We start from the raw sequence: 23,616 nt of genomic DNA on the forward strand, positions 1-23,616 counted from the left end.
TTGCATTGTTGAGATTGTCGGTGACTGCAAGTATGACTAGACACAAAGGCTGAAAGATCTTCTTACTGTATCTGAAAGCCATCAGCTGCTGAAGTGACTGACACACTCCAACCATTTAGAATTAAGAATTATAGAGTGATTTCTGGCTGATAGGAATAATAGGTTACTATTCTGAAATTTTATATACTTTGTAGAAACTGAGACATTACTTCACTAGGCCAAGAAATTGCCACAGCCATCCAAAACACTGTGCTGCTGTAAAATCTAGTCTGTTTGATTCTTACAGTTCTTGCAGTATTTTAGAGTAAAGGGAGTAATATTTAAAGTTTTCTTTTCTAAATAGTACCTATTTCCTTGCATTTAGCTGCATAGACTGAAAGATCAACACAAATGTACTTAAAAGTTCGTTCCTTGCCCCTCATCTAAGGATATAAATGGTTTTATTTTCCTAAAATTTAGGTACCTTACAGTTGCCTTTTGAATGACTAAGTCAACAGCAGATGCCTGGGTTCCTGGTGCTAATGAAATTCAATCTATTTCTTTAGGTGTATAAGCAAGAATTTAGAGTTCTGACACTTGATCTAATTATGTGGTTTTGCAAGCTGCCATTCATCATATGATGTGTGATAACCCATCCTTTCATTTAATGACATTCAAGCCATCCAGAGAACTCAGAAGAAATTCTGTCACAGAAGTAGATGGCAAATGTCCCACTGTCTCTAACGGAATTAGTTTACTACCAATCCAAGATGTTTTGCTTCCAGCTGCATGTACATTGAAATGCCTACACAGCATTTCCTCTGGGTTTCTCCTTTCCTCTTTTTAAGCAGCATTTGTACAAGTTTACAGATACGTGTCCTTTTCTAGTTGCAGCTGGGCCAACGAAAAGGTAACTGTCCCAGTGTCCTCCCCTCTGTTCCTTCCTCCCCTGCCTCTGCTGGGAGCTATCATTTCCTCTCATCTCCCAGCCAAAGTGCTCGTGTGACTTCCCGTAACCCATTTCAGTCAAAATAAGCTGCTGTAACAGTGGCCCATTCTTTACATTCTTAAAAATGACTCATCTCATTATGATGGATATTGGTAAGTGGCCAAAAAGGGAAGMTGCAAAGCATGTGGGAAAGAGGTGCAATTCTAGCTGTTCAGCTGGTGCAGCTGCAGCAAAGAGGACGAACATCCACAGCCCAAGTGCAAATGTTAATTGAGTTCTATGCTGTTGAAAAGTGTTACATTCTGGGAATGAGCTGTTTGAAACAGAAAACTGTTTATCCTGCTCCAGGAATTCCTGGAGGCATAATGATCAGATTGATGAATATGCTAATGTTAGTCTATAAAGATTTCTAAAACTTAAGTAAAGAAAGTTAAGAGAATAGAAAAAGAAAGAGTTGCTATAAAGCAAGATGGACATACTGGAAAAAAAAAGTCATATTTGTCCTTGAGGTATTTTTTGTTTTGTTTCATTTACACTTATAAAAAGTTAGCTTCAGTCATATTTGTCTTGGTTTCTGGTGACTATTATTTTAAACTAACTGTGTACATTGTTGGAACACACAAAGTGCACAAAGTGCAGACAGCTTTACCAGGCTGATGACTAATTTTACTTCTGGTTCCTTTATGGATGACTTTTTATGACTGCTTTCAACAAAAAATAAGTTTATACCTTCAGTAGTCAAGAGAATGTTTTTCCATTGCGTGCTCTGTTTCTTCCTTTGCTTCCCWTTACCCTATGAGACAGACTTCTTGGAATTCTAAATTTAGTGAAATTCATTATATCAGTAAATCCCAGCAGTAGCAAGCAACCAACGCTAATCTTGGATTCATAGCAAGGCATGAAGCACAGAGTCAATAAATTTCTTTGCTCAGAATAGTTTGGTTGGAATAAGACTGAACCAAATATAGGCTGTGTCCTTCCAAGTAAAAAAGCCTTCCTAGGAAGGAAGCAGGCTCAAGACACCTTCTGATTCTGCAGGTGAAGATCTGATATCTCCAAATGTAGACAATATATTGTTACATTAGAAAAATAATTTTCCATTATTCTTTCTTGTCTAAAAGTAATCACTGGTAGAGGGAATCTACAAACATGCAGGATGAAGAAGGGGTGGAAAGGAGAAGCTGTTTCCACAGATCAGGAGATACTGTTTGGAGTTTGATACAAAACAAATAGTCAAATATATGTAWCCTTTCTACGCTTTGCAGGTGGGAATTGTGTGGGTCTACAAATGTGATTTCTCTCTATAAATATATAATCTATATCTATAAATATATATAAAATAAATTATGCCCATCAGAGATCTACAAACCTTAGATAACCAAAAGGTAGTGCAAAGACAGAGCAATAGTTATAACAGGAAAAGGAAATATTTTTGCTTCTTAAATAAATGATGTAAAGAAAATCTGGAATGAGGCAGTCTGTGTTATTAGATTAGCAAGACTGGATAAGGCATTGGAATGACGTATCATAACACTATTGCATTTTTTACTGTCTTTTAGTCTGAGTCATAATTATGTATGGTAGATTTTCCCGTAAGAAGTTTTCTTTCATCTTTGCAGACAGCTTGCACATAGGTTACCATTCATCAAGGAATTTGAGGTTTCTGTGAGTAAAGGCAAAATAAAAGGTACTATTCCAAAGTAATTTGTGGTATGTGTTTGCTGGGGAGAACAATAGCTGACTGCTGAAGTAGTTAGGCCTGATAAATGCAAAGAAATAGAACAAGGTGAATACTAACAGTCATTTCTGAATGATAGTCTCTAATCTAATCCTTGAAAGTGATTTAAAAAGCATGAGAATATTTTTAAAAATATCCTCATTCACCAACTGGAGTGAGATTAGCAATAATTTTTCCCAGCAGAATGTGGTCTAAGTTACTGACCACTCCTGCTGAAGTAGTGCAATTTTCACAACTCTAGTTGTCACAAGGGGACACAAACATAACTGAGACTCTGTGGCTAAATTCTGCTTTTAGTGTTCCTGGATGGCTCAATACTTTATGATTTTGTGAAGAGCAAATTCTGGCAGTAATTCTTTGGGGTTTTTCAGTTTTGCACTTTTTTTTTTTTCATCCTAAAAGTGTCCAATAGAGAGTTGAAGTTAACTTCAGCCCAGATCAGCTTTCTTGCTTGAACTCACTATAGAGGAGCTTAGGATAGACAGGGACCTCCTACTGCTTGCTCTCTAGGGAAAGGCAACAGAAGACGATCAGGTTATCTGGTTAAAATTAACAATCATATAAGACAATTACTCTTAGATACGGGTTGCTGGTGGGAACGTCCTTCCTCATTCTCAACAGTGTCTGTTTTGGACCTGTTCTCTAGCTAATCCCTTTTTTAACTTGGAAGTTCTACATGGCTCGTGGGGCAACATTTCCCAAAGGTTCACCAGCTGATCTTTAAAAGGTACTTTTACCTGTTTATAATCTGCTGAGTTCAGTGTGTGGTCTCTGATGTGCTGTGGCAGAATCTGTGGAACAACAGCTCTGTACTCACCTTATCCACTGCTTTCCTTGTTTTACAAACCTCAACCTTACCCCCATCTCAGCCTCCTCTGCTCCCAACTGAGTACTCCTAAAACAACCTCATCTGTAAATCCTAGGGGATTTAATGTGCTAACTACAAAACTCTTAGGCAGCATAAAACAGTGTTTTTGGAGAATAGGCTTTAGTCCGTAATAACAGACTGAGGACCACCAGATACATGTGGCTACTGTGCTTCTGTTTGTAATARTAACCAGACTGAATCTTTCCATGAAAAGAAAGATCCATAGCCTGCCACAGCTGCACATAAATACACACCTTGTTGCTGACTGGATGTTTTGAGGTATTTTGTTTTGGAAGGATTTAGATCTGTTGGTGAAATCAAACTGGTCAAGTCCATGGTTCCCTTCAATATTATTACATTTCCCCCTCTTTTTTTTTTTAAGGAAAAAAATGGACACTTTAAACATCCAGCTGAAAACAGTGTCCCACACAGCTAAGTAAACAATTATTGTCAGGAATGTGGGCACTCTCCATTTTATGCCAAGCTATGTGTATGCTCCCTGCTAAAGCATTTCCTTTAGCTAAGCAAATAAGCACCACAGCAACAAATACTCTAACAATCAGTCAATTGAGAAACTGCAACACAACTTTGTCACCATGAGAGTGAATCTTAACATGAAAACCACAGGTTCTGGAGAACTGCTTTTCCTGCCGCCTCAGTCAATACTTTATTCTTTATATGATCCAAACCCAAAGTGTAGTGCTACTGAAATCACCAAGAAGTTATTGTCATAACTCAGTATAATGCTAAGTTTAAATCTGCTTTTCTTTTTCTTCATCTGCACCACATACATCAAGCTACTTGTTTTTTTACTGGTGTAAGTATGGTCCTAGGTGGAAAAGATATCTGCTAGTAAGATATCTGCTCTCGTTTACTGCCTCCCAGCACTTTACAAAATAGGAACATGGTAAACAGAGCTAACTGAATCCAGCAGAAATTTTAGCACACAAACTCTTACCATAGAGTTCTATTGTTTCATTCACTTTGAATTCATGCTGATAGTCTCACAAGGATGACTTCACTTTCTATAATTAATGTATATGGTAATGGAACTTTCCCCAAGTTAGTGTACAAGAGTAAACAAAAGTACTCTTCCCTCCTACTCTCCTCTAAACCAGCAGCAGTGGTTGTGTGGTCATTTGGTCTTTTTCCATTTAAAAATACAGTACATTCCTTATTTTCAGCCACCTTGACCACTAGCTGTTGTTTCCTATGTCACAGGAGATGAGATCATTAATACCACCGGTTATGATGTCTGCAGAAGCTCCTCTGTTGTGCCAACTTGTAGGACAGTTTAGATCAACTAYAGAATGTATCTATAATCCATTTAAACTCTTCACTGTTTAAATCAGCTACTAGAGACTTGACTGCCTTGACTGCCTTGACTGCCGCTCTTGGCTTCTTTCTGATAAAATAAAAAAGGATCCGTGACCTATTTTGATCAAGAAAGCAGAATCTGACAAGAAAGTAATTAAAAAATAGACAAGGAAAATGGACAAGAGAAGAAAATACAATAGAAAGCAGATAAGAAGAAAAGAGGAACTTAAAAAATAAGATTATTAGAACAGAATTGTGGACAAATTACACCTTCCCACAGCATCATCACCTTCAGCAGAGTGGTGAGCAGGCCCAAATATTGCTGAAGTTAATTAGAGTGAAAAGGCCGCTGTGTGGCTTGTGTATTAGAAACTGTTTTTACCATAAATATATGTACCAATCACCAGCTACCTAACAACTACCTAACTGTTACTTAAATCTTTTCATATATTTCTGTCATTTATCCACAGGAACTAAAAATATCAGAAAACATAGACAAATTCACCAATTTATAGATAGTACCAGCCCCCTTAGCTTATTCTACTGTTTTGTGCTTGAATTGTTTACTTCAAAATGAATAGTGACATGGCTTCCTTTGAAAACTAATTTCCAAGGGCAACATCTAACTCTTCCTCCAAGTAGAGCTTGAAAGAATCAATTCAGATCAAGAAAATCATCTGAATACTCCAACCTTTCAGTATATTCTTCAAGGTTCTCTATTGGATTTAGTGGACCTGAGCTTCAAACGATCTGTGGTCTCCAGAAAAGTTCTGCTTCATCCTTGTGAATTAAAAGAATAATGTAGAAAGCAACAGATGAGTTAGTCTTTCTTTTGTTGATTGCCAGAAAGCATAAAAAAAGTATTGCAGGCAGCAAGCTTCTACCAAGGAGAGTGCACAGCGGGCAATGGGACATTTTAATTAGCCCTGACCTCAGTCCTCCAGTACGAAGAAGGATGAATGAATTTAGGAATAACCGACAAGATTTCTGTGAGAACTGAGATATCAATGCAGCTGGTAGAGTGACAGTCTGTTGCTGCAAATGTCCCGCAGGCCTCACAAGGGTCTTCATAATAGCACGACTAGAAGTGATGAGAAAAGATCTGAAGCAAACTACAATACTGATTTTTCATGTTTCTGTTGATTCACTAGGTTCACTGGATGTGGCCACTTGTTTTTATTACAGGGTCCAAAGTAGAGCTCAAAATCTGATTCATAAAAAGAATATCTTGAGGTGTAAATAGCTGGATGCATTTTCAATGATGCTTATCAGCTAAACTACTGTCTCTTGTACACTTTTTCAAACATCAACTATCATTAAAAGCTACAATTTTCTTCCACATTTTCTTTTAAGTATTGCAGAAACTAGAAAAATAACATTAGAGTTGTTGACGAGGAAGTCTGGGAACAAAAAATAAAAATGACGATGGAGAAATACGGGTAGCAATGAACAGTAATAAAACAAAAAACCTAATATAACTCAGTGGACAGTAAATGCACAACTAATGATCTGATATCAGTAAAATAACTTTCCTGTGGATCACTTTGTCATTTTCTGGTGTGGACACAGTGATCTACACAGAACTTTTCTCCACTAAGTTTAGAATATGCTCCTCCCATTAACTTAAAACCTATATGAATACAAGAAAATGTTGTCAAAAAGATATTTAATAAAAGCTTAAATATACTAAACTAAGGAAGCTCCTGAGAATTAAACTCCAGTAATTGCATTTCAGAGTTTTGCAGTTTTTCAATATCAGCCACAATCGCTTATGTATTGCATCTTTTTTGCAAGGTATCTGTCATGGTGCAAGAATTTGCTGGTTTCACAAAAAACTATTGATCCCAGTGAACTACCAAATGGAACTGATCCACAATTTGCCGCTGGGATGGTGGTAACAAACAGAATTATATTTAATTGCAACAAAAAGCTCAGCCAAAATAATTTCTTGACAGAAAACTGTTCTTCAGACAAAGAGAAACAGCATTTGGTGTATCCAGCATAAAAGCATGTGACCCTCTTTCTGGTAATTATCAAATGCTTTGGTTTCCTAGCTTGAAATAAGCAAGCCTTGAAGAATTTGAGGTTTTATACTTCTCACATACCATTGATTTTCTTTTTTTTTTTTTTTGTTATTCCTTTCTTTTTAAACCTAGCTAAATTTACAAATATTTCAAAACTTGTAAACTCAGATTTCATTCTGTTAGAGAATAGTGATTTTTTTATGAGTTTTAAACAGCATTCCAGCTCAAATTAAATACTTGGGTGCAAATATGTGGCACTGCTCACTCGGAGGAACATAGCGCTTTCAAAATCATTTTGCTGTATTCAAAATGCAAGGATCAAGAAAAAGTAATGGGAAGAATCATGTATATTATTTAAATGCTTACTTCTCCCACCTTTAATCTCATTGAGACTATATTATTTTCTGCTTTATAATTTGTAATCTTTGATTCCGTTTGGTCACATAATGTTAAATAGTTTCTCTTGTTTGTCTCAAGGGAAGTCTTGACCCTCTATTAAGGACAGAGGTTGTGACCAGCTATTTGCCTTATCGTATCAGTGATTTTGAGAGGCAATTTCCCCCTTAACTGCAGCCATGACTATATTGTCCATGACTATAACAAATTGCAGTCCCTTAGCTTGACTTCTGCTGCACAACAGTTTTGCGAAGACCCAAAGACAGATTGCACTGTCAGGCTTTAATTCAGGCAGGGTTTAAATATTTACAGAACTATCCATGTGCTAGAGGAATATGTTAGTACTACAGGGCTCCTAACCCCTACTTCTGTGCAGTCAATGAGAAAAGATCAATGGTGCAATGATCAGCTGGACACAAACTACAGAAATACACACAGAAATATCCTGTTAATCTAAGAGATGTGTTCTAACATTTCCACTGAAGACATGAAATCAAGACAGAGCAATATGCCCTGGCCCGAGCTTAAGTGTGAGTGTTCCTACTTGCAATGATTTTCTGCCTCTGGTTTGGTGTAGGACTGTAAATGGATGTTACAGTTGAGCAGTTAATCACAGTGGAATTTCTCCACTTGTCTGGAAATCTCTTTAAAAAACTTGATTGATATGTAAAGTGGCAGTATTTATATCTCCTGCGTTAAGAAATGCCGAAGAATTTTGACCTGTATCTCTGTGTACAATGCATTAACACATTTTAAATTCCCCTGGTTTCTCAGTAAGCTATTGCATAAGCTATTACCTAAACAGAAAGATATAAACCTCTATGTCAAACTAGCTTACAAAGCCCTCTGTGTTTTGCATCCCAAAACATCTATTAATTTCAGTGTATATAGTTCTGCTTATTGATTATAGATGGCCCTCAGAGACTTCAAGGACCATAAAGTCTGATAGTCTTTGAAATAAAAGTTTAATCACAAGTACATAATCTCAAGTACTGACAGATGTTCTTAAAATGGGTGTGAAATCATTGTTCATCTGCACTAAAATATCTGATTGTAAATATACTGATAAGTATCAGTAACAGACGAGCATTTACTTATGACTTATCTGAAAAAAACTCTCTCTCCTCCATAGCATATGTTTTCCTTGTTACACTTCTCCAAAATACTTTCACACACAGCAGATTTGCATAAATATAACCCATCTGGGAAACTTGTTGAGACACCTACTATAGTTGTATCAATTGTCTGATTAATGCATCCATCTTCCCAGTAATTGATTGTTTTTTAAAAATACCAGTAGACAGAGGGTAATTTCTGTTTAAAGCATAGGACCTTTATGCCTTAAATCAGAACCATTAAATCAGGGCCAAATTCATCAGCAAATAAATGTGCTTTCAGATTCCAGTGGGAATTGTGCACATTTATATTACGGCCTGGTTTGCTTCCATCCCTGACTTTGTAGCTGACTTCCTCTGTAACACTTTGAGAATTTACTTTATGTATGAATGTTTTCATTTCCACATTGTAAATTGGGGGCAGTTTTAAAATTTAGGCCACAAAGAGTTCAGGACTCAACTTAACTAAAGATTGCAAAGGCAGTTTTGTCCTTCAGAGAAGAATCTGGCTTTTCTTGCAATCTATTATTGTGGCAGTTCTAATTTACTGTAGTTACTGGGGTTTACTTTCCCTAGTATTATGCCAGTAGAAGTAGTGCAACATCTACGGAGCTTCTCTTCACCTTAAGCGAGGATGTTGGCTAACTATTAGCCACTAAGTAGCTCAGACAAGCACTCACTTGGGCACTTCTCAGCCTTTGAGGGGTGTTTTGAGGGCCCAGTACTAATTTTTATTCTGTTCAGTTTGCACAAAATCATTACGCCCATTTAGAGAGGGCTGCGAGTGGTCTTGATAGCCATCAAGAGGAATGGTAAAAAATACGGTCCCCTTGACAGGTATTTATGGGAAACACAAGACTCGTAACTGGGAAATGTGAGATATTTCCCTGGGCTGGAATGTAAGTAATGCTACTGAGGAGAAAGGGCCTCTGTGTTTCGCCTTCCTCCTGAGGCCAAACAACATGTCCCCTCAGTAAAGGATATCAAAGGCAGCTGGAGGATATCTTATTAGAACTAAATTGCCAAGGAAGGTGGGCAGGAATAAACAGAGAAAACTGTGGGTTTGGATTCCTGCGGAATAACACTCGTGATTTCCTGTGTTGCTCTCTTTCTCTTGGGGACCATTTGGTAACTTGCCAGCCTCAACCTGGTGGCAGCCTAGAGGAAGTGGGTCAAATGAATAGCTCTGATGATTTGAATATTGATTAAAAGGTTATAAAAACCCCATGCGACTAGACAGAATCACAGGTACATGGGTAGATCAGGTACTCTAAGAAATAAACAATGGCACATTTTTTTGCACTAGTTGAATGCATAGGAAATATATAGACATTTACCCTATTTATTACTTCAGTGTACTTATCACTAGTTACGGCAGCACTCCTCCATCAGCCTAAGTGAAAATGTTATTTGCTTTCACTGGGAAAAATAAAATCAAAACCAAATCCCAGACTAGGAAGCTTTTCTCCAGATTTTTTCCACCTTCCTTGGCACCTTTGATGTGTGACCCTTGCCACCCACCACCCTCTCTTTCCCCAGGCCCTCCCTGTAATAGCCGCCGAATGAAACGCTCTTCCCCAAGACCAAAGAGGAGGCTGTGGTTTCCGCAGATGACTGCCCACTGCAGGCACTGCTTACTTGTGGTGTTTATTTCAGTCCCTCCTAGCTACAGTCGGAAGGGTCAGTCTGCAGTTTGAATTGGCATATTTTTAAGGTCTTTTCTATTATGAAATATTTATGAGAGGAAACAAGGTTGGACATTCCTGCGACCGGCCCGGTGTAAGAACGCTATGTGCCTTCCTCCCTCGAACATGTAAATGCAGTCAGTTATTTAATGGAAGACTCACATACCTTGTTCCTTTACATTTGAAGTGAGCTGTCAGAGGAATGTAAACATTTATTTGGAGCAAGCCCTCAGGTGAAGGATTACCATATGCCGCACAAGGAAATTCCAGCATGCCCACCAAAATTTATGCTGTGGAGAGAGCTATGAATAGAAAGTTTGTACACTGTTATGAATATGGATAAAATACATCACTCAAGGCCGGGCTATGGCACGCAAAATTGAAAAACACATATTTTGGATCACACAATATTTTCAAAAATATATTTAAAAGAAAATAAACATGGGATCTTGTGTGTTCATTTACTGTTTGAAGTGCCTTCAGGGAAGAGAGACATCAACAACTTTTCTTCCAGACCACTCACTTCTCATGATAACAGGGGGTTCTTTGGGAGAAAGGCAGCAGTCTAATTCCCTGAATCTCTTTGTTTCCCCAGCCAGGGCCCATTTATTGGGAGTTTATTTTGTTTTCAGAGCTAGCAAAACCAAATGTGTTCAGAGGACTACATTCATTTTTAAAGGTCAGAATTCCTCATTCTCAGTTGCCTCACAAGGTGACCTTTTCATAAGCACTACATGACCTTTGTTCACCTTGCAAATAAGTGCAATTAGCATTTTTATTACTATTATTCTACAGCCAGCCAGCCATCAGTGCAGCCAGCCAGTCATCAGTGATGTTTTGGTATGGCCAGCATTGCTTTCTTTTAAAGTGAATGAACTTCTGCCAAATGTGTTAAACAGAGATGTTAAAATATGTGTCTGTGTGAAAGACAGCCCCGCCATGCAAATCAGCAACTCAGAGACAGCTTGGATGCTCTGACCTGCACAATGCAATGGATATATGTGTGGTGATTCTGCACTGTACAACTTGAATAGGGAGCTCCCTACATGAGCTGCTTCTAATTGGAATTACAGTAGCTTTTTACAAGCATATTTAGGTGGGTGGGATTTCTGGGGGGAAGTCTGTCCTTTCTTTAATTTAGGCCAACTTTTTAATTCATTCTCAGGGCACTCCTGCCTTCTTTGTCTGATTCTTCCACCTATCTGTGGCATCTCCTTCCATCATAAAGTTTCTTTTAACGTAAGTGTGAAAGACACAGGAGAACAAGACTATACTAAATAAGATTACGTTAAAATTATTTTATTGTTATTGAAAGTAACAGTTATTAAAAGAAAATAATGATTAGCAGCTAGAACATTTAGTGTGATGTCAAGCCCAACTTTGTAAAAGTATTTTGATACAGGAAAAGGGAGGAGCTTGATGTGGGATCAAAACCTGATTTGATTAGCTTTCACTGTTACAAAAAAAGTCAAGTTCATTTTAACTGGAAATCACTCCTGATGGCTGGAAAAAAAAAATAGAAGTGGTTAAAAATGCTATTTATTTAAAGGCTTAAGACTTCTATCCTTGCCTGTGCTTTGACAGTCTAAGCCTAATGCAGTCTGCATATAGCTTCAACATACAAATGAAATATCAACAAGCTCCCTTGAAGCACACATATGTACTCCTATCCTTCTCTCCCTGCTCTTTATGCACAAGGCAACTTGAGCCACAGTTTCCTGAACTCACTGGCTCCTGTTGCCCTCCCGTCTCAGCACTATTGCTCTGCTAGGCTCTATGGCATGATGCAGTGGTGTTGTTGGGAGACTCAACATCGCAGAGTATTGAAGAGTGCCTAAAATTACCAAAGAGTCAAAAAGGATGTGTGTTTGGTGACAAAAGAAAACAAAGTGCAGCTAAAAAGGTATAATTTCCATCTCTCTATGCACTAGGGAAAAAAGATAGTTTTATGTCAGTTTTCTCTGATAATTACAGATAAAAACATTGAATAAGAACTGTGCTRCAAAATAGGTGAGTTGCCATGTGAGATTGACGAGAACATTCAGTCTTATTTTTGTTTTCCCTTCACCCATGTTTTTTAAAACACATGGAAGAATGCAAATTCTGAAGTTACAGTGATGAAAAGATCACTGATGAAAAGCGCTATATGGGGACTCAAGTGAAGACATACTCTTTGTGCTTTTTTGTTGACAGCCTGTTTTTCTCTGAACCTCACATGCCTTAATCTACTAATCCTTAAACTGCAGCACAATTTGTATGTTCTCCAATGTTATTGTAATGACAGAGGTACCACTCGCTTCAGTCTATTAATTCTGAGATGAAAAAAAATTATAAGGCACTTAGTTGAGAGCTGCTTTTTAAGGCAGAAAAATATTATATTTTGATGAAATAWAACATCACAGCAAGATAATGGCTTCAGATTACTTTACACAATGATATCAATACATGAAAGGAGCAAGGTGTTATTCCCATTTTCCAGCTRAGAAAACCTAGGCAAGGAGTGGTGGCAGAGAGAGAAATCAAACTCTAAGGTACTATCTTGCAGGCCTCTTCTTTAGCTTCAGATTATTTGAAACCACTTTGAGCTTTTAACATCTGATAAATTTTTAAACATGACACCTAAATGAAATATCTCAGTCTGGCAAACAGGATACCCAATGCATCAATCACGTCATTGTAGGTGCTGAAAAGTGGCATCTGAATCCAGCACCCACACTTGAAAGGCGAGTGCGGGAGAAGGGGAGGATGTGAAACAGAGACTCTCTGTCCCACTGCCCACTTGCACAAACATTTTCGACCATCTGTGCCTCTGCACTTCTGCACAGCCAGGAACTGCTCTTACTGTCTGCCTTTATGGGTTTAAATCACATCAAAGAGATTCTTGGAAACACTGCCCCACAGCAGGTTGCAGTGCACATGCTGTTCCTGGGTGGTGGGCCCTTGATGGGCATAGCCCTTCTAATTAGGTCTCATCAGGGTCCCCAGAGCAAACTCAAAGTCAAAACACAGTTTTCCTGAAAAACATATTAAGATCTTTCTGAACCAACACACTCGCTCTATGGGTTGACAGCTATAATTTGATAGGTGACTTGTTGCATGGTGTTACAACCGTGCAACCCCCATGTCCCACTGCTGGAAATCTCAAAAAGAGGRAAATAGAACGAAATATCACAAATGATTCCTAACCTGTTGACCAAATGATGACCAGCAGACCTGCCTTTCTCAACATGAATTTGAGACAAAAATTTGGTGAAATTTATTTCTAGAARTGTTCTATACAATGATTTAAATACARTGATTTAGGCAAGCCTAAGCTGCCRGGTTCATGGTTGTTTCAACCGGGGGTGAGTTTATGGAGAAAGATTCTTAGCTTAGTGAACATCATTGATTTTTACTGAAAATTCTGGAGTCCTGGAAATTGAGTAAAAGCAATGAGTACCCATGAGTTTGCCCATGATCACAAATCTGATTGTCAGCTGCTATATTTGCACACTAATGTCAAGTTCCCAACAAATAGAGACATTAGGAGAGAGTCAGAACTAGAAACAATTTTTCAAGGTCATCAATGTCCATTGCCATGGGCTGCCAGCAAAGACAGTGCACATGCACCCTGTGGATTGCTCTCTGATATTTCATTTGTCCATGTATTGTTTACTTAATCTGCAAGTTAAAGCCCTCAGGGACAAATTTCTATCAGTGCTATCCATCTTATACCAAGGACAACTTGCGGTCATTTGAGTCCCATTAGGGCAATAGCTGTAACAAGAAGCTACAACAGCTTTCCCGAGACTGCTATTTGTGGTGTCTAAGCTGGGACGTGCTCTAAGCAAACTGGCTTTCCTAGGAGGCAAGCGAGGGTTGCTCTAAGCAAACTGGCTTTCCTAGGGGGCAAGCGAGGGTACATGGCCAAGTAGAGGCTCAGATGCAAAGTGGGAGAAGGCAGATCCCTTCTTGTTGAGCTCTTGCTCTCTCTGAGGAGTCAGGAGGAAGAAGAGGGATACTCAACTGATCAGTTTACTCCTGCCCATGCCATTCCTCAGATCGGCATGCAGGAAGCCTCTCTTGTGCAGTTCTGAGTATGTGACTGAGAGTTACCACTCCGTATTGTGTCTTACAGAGGGTGCAAAACTCTGGAAGGGACCAAAACAATGTATAAAAATCTCTTAGGATATTATGAGTTACAAGTTACAGACACATTGATTAAAGAGAGACATGCTAATTGAACATTAGCACATGGCTCAGTGAGTAAGCAGTGAGGCAGGGAAGAATTGCAGGATATTTAGCATTACACAATTTGTGTTTCCTATGGGAATATAAGCTCCGGTGATATTTCGGGACTGATTTTGTAAATGTGTCAAGCTCAGATGTTTTTTAACAAAGGTAGGATAAACATACATGTTTTTCCAGTCTTTCATGATGTTTGATATCTTTTAACATTATTACTGTGACTGTCTATGTTAATCATCGCTGGGCATAGAAATATACTTGGACATAYAGCTCTTCCAATATTGATTGGAAGGCCTGTAATTCATGAATAATGAGATTAAGGTCATCAGCTGGAATTGCTTCTAAATAATATTCATATTATGTATATAATGCAATTATCTGCAGCACAATTTTGACATCCACTTTTCTGGGCTATGAGTATGGTGAAAACCAACTATTGCCTGTTAGTATAGGTGAAACTCTTGTTTAACCACTGAAAGAAYATTTTTCTCACTTTTGTCAGAAATAGTTGCTATACAGATTTCAAAGAATTTATTTTTAAATATCTCAGTGTAAATGTCTGATTATAAATGCCTACAATTGTATGCTTAATTTATATATGCAAATGTCAATTAAATATAAAGAAAAAAGACTGCAATTATAAAAATATTTTGTTTCTATATGTTGCTATGTGATGGTTCAGGCATGTTATAGAGAAATTCCTCTACCAGATCCATCTGGTATGCTGTGAACATGCAGTTTACCGTTCTGTCCTTTTTCTCAGCAGTCTTTGGGGAGGTTCTACATGGGGAAGTCCAGAATACATCCTACATAGGTTGATAGACAAACAGGTACATATGGATAGCCCTGAAATAGGAAATGTGCATGCATTCACAGGCAAACAATAACACAGGTTGCTTTGGTATAGCAAGATAGCATTTTGTTCTCTCTATGCATCTTCACCAAGAGCAGCACTAACCAGTTCAGGCAACTTTGCAACATCTAGGTTGCCGTGCTGAGGATCGGACTCCATGTGTCAGGAAGGCATTAGTTTGCTGGTTTGCCTTCTGGGTCCATGAAAAGGTGCATCTTATGTGTAATGCAGACAGATGATGGGGTACATTTGCCCTCAGGAGAGCTGCTTTCYATACTGTTCTTCATCTCCAGAAATGACTGTGCAGAGGACATACATTTCCCCATGTCCTAGCCTGCTGCAAGAACAGGCTGACTAGGGAGAGCAATAGCTAACTTGGAACTCTATAGGGAAAATTTTGTCTATACACATATCAAGAACAGACAAAATATGGGGATAAAATGATTCCTCCAAGACTGTCTGAATTATCCTTAAGTCTTTATAGATACCTATTATATCACAAGTATAAATGGATATATTTAGCACATAGATAATAATGTTGATGGAAGTGGAACAAAAGTCTTCTTGTCATAAGTAAGAAGAATTATCTTGATAACTTACCCATTGGTCACCTTGGTACATTCCTGGCTACTGTTGAGCAAAAGTTCTGGGCAAAATCAAAGCACTGAAGTGCACACAGGAAACATCTAAGTGCACTGATGGTCTGACAGCCTACAGGTTGTCACAGACAACATCTTATTTTTGATTGTTTTCAAGAACTGAAAACTGTAGTACCTAGAAATTGTGTACTGTAGAAGATTGTCCACAATATACATCTTTAGGAGCAGTGCCATTATTCTCATGTTTTGTTTTGTTTTGTTTTGTTTTGTTTTGTTTTGTTCTGTTCTGTTCTGTTTTTATATGAGAGGCAGTTCACAGATTATTGACAATTTGCTTGTTTTACTGCATGAGACAAATCCCTAATCATTCCTTAGCTTAGCATTTTCTCAGGTTTTGCTTACTTTATGAAGCAGTAAAGATAATCATTTTTGCATGTATTATTCTTTTTGATTTCCAGACTCTTCTCTTGACTACTGAAATAGTCTTGCTCTAAACATGAAAGATTTTTGTTTGTTTGTTTTGCCTTTATTTTCTGTAAAATACATCATCAAATATAATCACAGGTAGCCTAGAATTGCTCAAAGTGTTTTTGAAGTAAGATTTTGGCCACTGACTGCAACAGAAGTGTTTTTTTTAGAGGTTAGAGGTGTTAGGAAAGGCCTGGAAAAGGCTCCCTGGATTATCTCAGATCTTTTACCACCTGAAACACTGAGCACATAATATTTCAGGCAGCAGTCATTCCACACCAAACACCTAATATTTCAGACAGCAGTCATCCCTGAGAAGAATTAATCTCCTCTCTTCAAGCCACCGAGGAGACACCAGCTCTGATTCGTATTGCTGATTTCTGTAGGAGTTCCATACTTGACCAAAGGCTTGGTAGATTGTTARCAAAGAAACTCTGAAAGAGGATAAGCTTACTGCTCAGATAAATTTCTACTCTCCCTTCTAGTTCAATATCAGCAATTCAGAAATAAAAAAAGGAATTTCACACATTTAACTTCATAGGCCTGCATTTTATTTTTATTTTTATTTTTTTGTTATTGCTCTTGTTATTCACAGCTTTCACTCCACATCTCACTTTTTTTCCTGCAGTATGGTCCTCTCCTTCACTGGTCTATGGGTGTAATAAATGGCAGTTATGTTCCTACCTATGGATCTGGTTAGCTGACTGAAGGTTTGCAAAGACTGGACAGAAAAGTTTCTGATTAAAGTTGGAAAATATTTACAGAGAGAAGTGTGATACCAATAACTATATGTTGAATTCTGCAAGTCCTGAACATGTGGGCATTTGCTCAACAGTATGAATGCACTGTGCATGGACAGACTTTGTAGTCCTTCATGTTATCATGAAGTAACTGCCATCAGCTTAAATAAAACATAGATGAGGTTGGATATGACAACCTCTCAGTCAGCTCTGAGGAATATATGAGGCACCACAAAGCTCAGAACTGAAACTGAGTTTGACTTGACACTAGGAATCCATTTTACATTCATTATTTGCCCGTGCACACTCTTTCTTGAGTATCCCAGAGAAATACATTTTTTTTTTATTCCTTAGTTATTAGGCAGAGAGAGAGACAATGAAGAAGAGAAATGGCTATTAGGTAGAAAATATCCATACCTGTCTTGTAAAAGATAGATGCCCCAAGGTGATCTATGCTGAGATATATCATAAATCCAATCTATGGCTCATCCTTCGTGCTGCTTCTGGAGAGAAAAATGATTAATCTTTGTAACTTGTACTCATAAATTTTCACTGATTTTGTTCATTATCACTGGAATGATATGCTTCTTTTCTGATTAAATTCTGCACTCTTTCCTGAAATCTCATCCTTCAGTTTTATATAAAATTTTTTCTTGGTGGAGAACTTGGTGTTTTTACAGACATGAGGGATGCCAGACAATGAATGTGGGCAGTGCATAGAGATGAGCAGTATGGCAAGGTTTTCTGCTATAGGCACAGGGTTTCTTCTATGCTTATGTCTTTAACATTCTAAGTCCATTTCTCCTAAATTGTTAAACTGTCACTGAATGAAACATTGTGGCACATAATGCCATAAAAATGTCAAAATTGTTTGGCTACATAGAATAATGTATATGCAGAACTGGAATTTGTTCCATTTAGTCCCAGATAAATTACAACCTTCTCCATGTTTGCTTCACATTGGCAAAGCATGTTTGCATGTGCATTCCCATGGCGTTATAAATAATAATGTTCCATGTGTGATAGAGAATTTTCTAGGGAAAGTACCAATATTATTATTTTAAAAATCTTGGAAAGGATTAAGAATAAATTAATTGGGTCTGATTTACAAATATTTGCTTATATTTTTATAAGCTCAGTGGAGGCATGGGGACTATGCCTGGTATGTCTAGTATTGCAAATACAGAGCGCTTTCACTGTATTATTTTTGCCACTTAGTGGTGAGAGGCTGCAATAAAATGATTTAGTAAAATTTAGAAACTTGAAGAATTCAGTTAATGAGATCTCTGTTCATTATTCTTGGCCCCAGCTCAGTTTACTATATGATGTACTATATGATGTACCATAAGACTGTAATCTAGTTCATGCACCTAGTGCGTAATCACTTTGCTATTCTAACTTCTATACATACKAATTTCATTGTTTTAGTCTTCTGCTATTTTTGTGTTTTTATAAATGCAAATAGTATTATGAATTAATCTTAATAATGGCTTCAGATTTTATTTACATATCCTGAAGGAGGCCCTAGAAGAGCTGCACAGGTTTTTTCCTGTTCCCTTAAGCCTGTGCCACAACTTCAAAGAGTGAAGAAAGACAGATTTTATGATTCTGAATAGTCAGAGGTTAGTGAGGATATCTAAAAAATCTGTAGGGGGGTCTATTTCCATGAATATGTGATTAGAATAATTATCTGCTAGGTATTCACTTCTGTTTCTACCAGATGCATTGCTTCTACACCTTATGTTTCTTCTCTTTTTGAAACAAATCTTCCATCTATTAAGTCTCTGCTGCTAATGGGATATTAACTGCTATGCTCTACTTCAAAAGATGTCAAGCTTATGCTGTAAATCACAGAATTTTCAGATCCAACAGCTTTATGAAAACTTAAAGCCTCCCAAATACTAATTCTGTAATATTTTCACAACACTACTTTAGTATTACTAAAGGAAGAAGAAGGATATTTTACTACCATTTACTTAAAGCAACATGATTTTGTATGACAACAGCTGGAATCTAGTAAGTAACAACTCTCTACCAGGTTTTTCAACAACGTGGTGCTTGCTTTGCACCAAAGAGAGTGTTATGAGTACAGTRTGTATATCATATTTGCATATTTAGCTTTGGCTCTCCCTGCTATGTTGCATTGCACAGGTGCAGGACAGGGTGGGATAGAAATCTGACTCTGAAATGGAACAGAGGTGAACCAGATTCTATGTGTAAAAGAGATCAGCATTTCTGCTTAATTTATGTACACTTTCTAAGAGCGATTATGGATCTCTCTGGCAGTCAATTTTACACAAATTTAGGGATATATTTGAACCCAATTCCTGTCTTTAGGAGTGGAAGGAGTTAGTACAGTGCACCTAGAGCAAATCCTTGGCAAATTTACATGTGTTGGCTGGCTATTTCATGTCAAGCACAACCAGAGCTGAAAACTAAGAATAGCTAAATATCATGGACATGCTTCAGTTAAAATCTGTTCAGCTGAATATAACAGTAATATCACTTTAGACTAGCTCTAATTAACCYGTGACAGTTAAACTGAGCAGATGGAAAGAGTCTTTAATGTGACTGTCAAAATACATTTCATGAATACTCTCCAACACCTGAGAAAAACTTGCAGGAAACAGAGGAAGCTGCTTTTCTTCCTGTTCATTGCTCCAGGGAATTAGAATATCATGTAACAGAGCTTTTCCTCAGTGTTTTGGTGTATTCCGTTTGGGATTTCTTCTCTCCTTGCTGCAGTGGTTTTTTTTTGTTTGTTTGTTTGTTTTGTTTTGTTTTGTTTTGTTCTGTTTTGTTTGCAGTAGTAGTAGTAGTAGATGAGCAATCAATTTACTAAGGACTAAAACTAAGGCTTCTCCTGAATTTTGATCTTAGCTTGTTTCCCATGGGATGAAGATGGTTGTGCACTTACCAAGCCAGCTTTCTACCCTATAACCAGTCAATACTCTATGGATCTGTATTGTATTATATGGCTTGCATAATCTCCATACTCTTGTACAGTTCCAGAGCTCTTCTGAGAATGTAGTAGCCATCAGACAAAATAATGTAAGCAGCATATAGTTTTTTGAGTCATTCATCAATGCCAGGAAACTATTATCTGTTCCTAGTAGTGATGAACATACACACTGTTCAACTAACAGGAATTCAGACTAGATCCCTCCCTGAAAAAACAGTAGATGAAAGCACTCACATAAATCTCAAGCAAACAATGTTAGTGATACAGAAAACACATTGAGAGAGCTCATGAACATCTTGTGAATACCAGGAAAATATTTATCAATATTTGGATAAGCTTTTATTGACTTCAGATAAGAAAAAAAATGGATTTTAGACCACAAATATAACAGAAATAGTGATTACTTTTTAAATGCACTTACTGCGGGCCGATAATTTAGGGAAGAACTTAAATGGATTATCCATATTCATGTTTGTTATTTGCATGATAACGTTATCTGTGCTTCAGCTGCTGTAGGATGTCATGGTACCTTAATACCATAAAGGCTATGAAATGTTTGAGACTAGAGTCCAAAGCTCTTTAGCAGAGATGAAAAAAGTATTAATGCTGCATTAGGAACCATTCCTACAGGAGATTTTAGAGGACTATACTTAACAGCAGCACTTTCTGTGCCTAATTTACAAATACCACTGTCACACCCTTGGCCTGCTGCAATCTAAGGCCTGGGTCCTAACTAGGCCAGCAGTCCTAATACATGCTGCACAGGAGAATTTGTCTCAGCATTTCTACTACAATTGTAGAATAAAAACAGCTTAATAACTGATGTATTGAGATCACTGCTTACCAGTACTTTTTTTCTTTCTTCTTTGTGCTCTGCTGTCAGTCTGTTTCCTTAAGTTATAAACAAAGACAGAAACAGACATTTCATTTGGTATTTCCATTGTGCTTACCACAGAGACAAAACACTCTGAGTATGCGAGTGTTCTTCCTGGTTTTATTCTTTTTATTGTTGTTAGTTATTATAACAATAATTATTCAGAAGAAATGGATGCATTCTGGTATTTCCTATGAAGAATGGATTGGAAGACAAAGCTTCTTCTAACTCTTCCATCACAGACCTAATATATAGCTGGCTTCTCTAATGAAGGACTTGTAAGTTTGATTGGTGACCTATCAGATCTCTTTTTTTTCCATTAAATTTGCATTTGTGCATAAACTTAAAGCTGCTTGGAAAGCTTTTGCTACATAAGCACGAGTACATTTTCTATTCACCTTCTCCCATTTGATGGAAGTAGGAGCATTAAAAATATCAAGTCATCAAATACAAACCTACTTCAGGAGGATTCTACTACTAATGTGAGAAAAGGACTCACGTAAGATAGTGAAGCTGTTAGGCTTAGGCACAAACTCAGACTTGGGGAAATTGCTTGTTTGATTAAACAAGAAATGGGTGAAAGAGGACTATTCTTGTGCTCTTTGCCACTTGGACCATGTTACCTTGGCATGTTACCACAGAATTATATGGACATTTAGCCACTTCTGGGTGGAACAATGGGAAGACAAAAGAGCAACTAAAGAGTAGGTCTTCTACTTAGCTGTGGTCAAGTGAAGACTGAAACCAGGATAAGGGCAGCTGGAGCAGTCAGATAAGGCATGGGTGAGGGAGAGAATTGTTCCTTTTCTCCAGGCTTAAAATTCCAACTTGGTTTTAGCAGCCACAGGGATTTACTGCCTTTTCAGTTGGTGGGATGAAGCCCTGTGGGTGTCCTCTGGTGACCCACTTTTGGGTCATGCCCCAATGCTTGTAAGCTGTTGGTCTGACAGATTTCAGCAATAGGAAGTTTATTCTGATGTGGTTCTTGCACAGTTTAGAAGATGTTTTAGAGAGAGGCTTCATGTAGGTCATGTAGCACTGATGTGGTTTGTCTGTGTTTTTCCATCTGTTTTTGTTCAGGGAGGGACCTAATTTGAGTTCCTTTCCTCACAAAGCAAGTTCCTCATTGCACAGATTTTTGCATGATCCCGTGAATTTTAGGAATGTCTAAGAACAAATCTTGACAAAATGTAGGAAGTGTTTGATGCTGAAGAACTGGTGGAAAATTCTCACTCAATATTACATGCCATGCCATATTGGCACACCAGTAGCTGGACATCTGAAGACATTGTGTAACCAGACTTCTCCTCAGATTTTCTGAAATATTGAAGTATTTGCCTTGTCACAACATGTTTGACATTCTCATCGGTTGCCTTTCAGGCCCCATTAAGGTGGGATCCAGTGAGACTAAATCTCAAGCGTCTGGAACCTAGTTCAATGTAACAACTCAGTCTGGGCACTTTCTGCTCAGTCCACCTCTGTGTTACCACTTCTCTCCTATGTACTGTGAGATGACAGCAACCAGAGCTGAACGCGCAGATCCTGGGTGAATGGAAGTGCCTACAACTGGATGGAAGAGGTAGACACCAAAATAACCCAAGCAAATTATGGTCTTTCTGGCATGTATGTCCAGAATATGTTTTCCCTATTTACACAGAATTTGTGGTTGTTCTTTCAAAAGAACTTGTTGACTTGCAGCACAAAGGAAAAGACTTGATGTGAGAGTCTAGGGTCTTGCAGGAAAAGAAAGAAAGAAAGAAAGAAAGAAAGAAAGAAAGAAAGAAAGAAAGAAAGAAAGAAAGAAAGAAAGAAAGAAAGAAAGAAAGAAAGAAAGAAANAAAGAAAGAAAGAAAGAAAGAAAGAAAGAAAGAAAGAAAGAAAGAAAGAAAGAAAGAAAGAAAGAAAGAAAGAAAGAAAGAAAGAAAGAAAGAAAGATTGTTTCTTAATGAACTGGAATGAACAATGCTGAGCTATACTTACCTGGGTGTCATTGGTATATAATGACACCCAGGTGTCAGGAAACAGAAAGCAGCACCCATAAGCCATTTATCAGGCTGCAGAATTAATACAATGTGTGACACAAAAGAATGTCTTGGCAACTGTACTTGAACCATGTTTCAACAGCAAAATTGATATCAACCATGCTTCCAAATAATGACTATATAAAGGGTTTTTTGGAAAAGAAAGGAAATGAATTACAAATTATTTTATCCTGATCCTTCTTCTGTTATGCAAGATAATGTTTAAAAATTAATCTAAAAAAAAAGCATATTCATGAAAATCAGCTGAGTAAAACTGTTCTCAGATTATTATGCACTGCTTAGTTAAATTGGTCCTTGCCATGACTATTACTGCAAGTAACAGTACCAAGGTATTTTATTTCATAAACTGCTTTTGAGAGACATAAGAAAATACATTTAACAAAAAAATTCCCTTAGCTCAGAGGATGTCAGCGTAATCTACATCGTCCACATAAATAAAATGTGGGAGAAAAAAACATCAAGGGATGTTATATACAAAGATAGCTTTACTGACTCCAGAGGTCCCTGACCAAAAGCTGTTGAAGAGAGGGAGATTTAAAGGGGGTTAGGGGGAAAGGGGAAAAATCTCTATTTTATTCCTCTGTATTTATACTTTTCCCAGTTATCCACATTGAACCACTATTAGAAAAGGGCACTGGCTACATGGATCTTTGGTCTGACTCATTTTCTCATGTTCTGCCCTAGTTCTGATGTAGAGAGCACTGTAGTAAAAGGCACAGTGCAAGATATAATGCTTCTTTGGTTTCTGCAAATTGAAATACTGTTTACGCTTATCAGGGC

The sequence above is a fragment of the Nothoprocta perdicaria genome, unplaced genomic scaffold, assembly GCF_003342845.1.
Source record: "Nothoprocta perdicaria isolate Ctin4 unplaced genomic scaffold, notPer1 scaffold_52, whole genome shotgun sequence".
Classification (NCBI taxonomy): domain Eukaryota; kingdom Metazoa; phylum Chordata; class Aves; order Tinamiformes; family Tinamidae; genus Nothoprocta; species Nothoprocta perdicaria.